Source organism: Tubulanus polymorphus, chromosome 1 (assembly GCF_964204645.1).
Source record: "Tubulanus polymorphus chromosome 1, tnTubPoly1.2, whole genome shotgun sequence".
In the NCBI taxonomy this organism is placed as follows: Eukaryota; Metazoa; Nemertea; class Palaeonemertea; order Tubulaniformes; family Tubulanidae; genus Tubulanus; species Tubulanus polymorphus.
In genome coordinates, this window is record NC_134025.1 from 7,220,721 (window position 1) to 7,223,006 (window position 2,286).

Genomic DNA, 2,286 nt, shown 5'->3' on the forward strand with positions numbered 1-2,286 from the left:
TGAACACGTGCCGGTTCATTTGGTACATGAAATCGTTATTAAACAAATGCCTCATCAATGTTGCATTTAAAGCTACGTTGAAGAGCGAGATTCTGCGCGAAACGACGTCACTTTCAGGCATGAAATAATGATAACCTCGGTGGTGCACTTCAGTTGAAAAGCTTAATCTTTCAATGAATCGAAATGAATGCGATCGTTTCGCGCACATAAAAAGCTGACGGGTTTTTATTTTTTATGAGCAATCAATCAATGTAGCAAAGTCAATGCAGCAAAATACTGCAACGGTGGATTTAGGTGGGTGGATCGGGTGGACTGGTCCACCCCTCCAAAATTCGAATTTGCCCTCCCAAATGTCTTGAATTTTACGAAGAAAATTTCGAAAAAAATGAGAAATCAAACCAATGGGCCACACGAATAAGCATTGAAAACTCCTTTTTGTCATAGGTTTTTTGTGGAAGGACCCCCACCAATGCTTTCGCGTTCAGCCCTCGCATTACCAAATCTGCCCTTTTCACATAGGCCTAAGTGTCCATTCAAATTTTCAGGTCCACCCCTTCAGGGAATCCTAGATCCGCCCCTGTAAAGATGTTGTCTACAAAATGAAGCCATCCATATTATTTCTATTCGAATATCAGTGTAGCGAGAAGAACGTCCCCGAATTAGTACCACTGTCTTGTTGCTAATAGAATACTCGATGATGCATGACGCCGACGATCAGATGGCGTAATGAAATGGTGTGAAAGGTGAAGAAAACATTTTCGCATGTTTACTAGAGCGTCGTTCCAACCGTCACCGCTCGAGGTGGGACTTAATTAGCAAATTCTGCTGGTGAAAATCGTGCCTTTTTTGCCACCGATCGACTGCGAAATGACGAATGCGGAGCTCAATCGACGAGAGGCAGCGCGCGTACGCAATTAAGAATTATCCGACACCTGGGTATTATTTCGACGTTCGGTCGGCTCGATATGAATTGAGTTGATATGGTGACGCGAAAAAAAAAATTGCCCGAGCATGGCCGCCGCTGCTGACAGATATCGGGAGGGGGAACTGAAGTAACAATAGCTATCCGCCCGCGGAAGCAGTAACTGCGGTGTATTTTGACAAACGAAACAATCATAGCTTGGTTGTGAAGTGACGATGGCAAACTCACCTGCCGTAGCCTACAGTTTGTTTTAAGATTTATTCACGTTAATTTCGAGTTAAGTTTCATTGAAGGCAAAGTTGGCGTTAAGTTGAGGAAAATTGATTTGCTACATCAAAACTAGAGGTTGCCCGTAATGATTGAAAAGCATAAAAGAAATGGTGACAAAAGGCGTTCAGTGAAGTGTAAAAAATCAAATTATAAAGTTATCATAATCAACGCCAATCTCATAATCAACTGAGCAACATAAATCCAAGATCAATTAACCCTTTGACTTCAGAATACTCAGTCAAGTTCATTAATATTTACGTCGTCGATCGTATGCAAAATTCCCGCCGAAGACGTTTCGACAACAGGCGTAGTGCCCGTAATACCCACGAGAGGGGATGCCCTCTTTAACAACGACATCAAACATGAATAGGGACGAGTAAATCGCGCTCTTAGCCGAGTCCCAGGATAGGCCCGACAAACTGATGTGTCACCGGGGGCCGCTGTCTGACATGATCGAGTGTGATTGATGTAATAATATTTCCTTACACTTTAATTCGCGCAGTCTTGAAAAGAGCGGCTCTAAAAACGAGAGTCTGTACGCATTAATCCATTAACTGAGATAAACGTGATACGAGCGTGTTTACTTGAGACGCATACCGACTCTACATGTACGACCTGAAATTTCGAGACCGTATCGAATGCATTAAAGTACGACGGCACCCTGGGGACATACACAGTTCAGCAGTATCGTCGGATTCAAGTACGGTGCAAATATTCTATAAACTAAAACTATATTCTAGTCGTGAACCCCCCAAGAACAGTTGGAATAATTTCGCAATTAAGTAAATAATTAGGTAAAACTCATTTACATTCAGATTTTCATTCTAGAAATATGTCGATAAAAATTACAAAATGAGTGGAATAAGTTCTCCTGTGGAAAATTATCGAAGCCACATTGACCACAGGACCCACTATAGGAGCAGGCCAGGCGAACTAAGATGCTTAAAGCAATGGTGCAACTACCTCAATTTAGTTTCGAATCCTTGAAATAGGCCCATTCATGTAGTAGTCGCTGAGGAGGTGGACTAGGCCAGGATAATTTTGCTGTTTAACTTGCACTGTGTCACATCGATATAAGATTTAGTTCTTTTGCG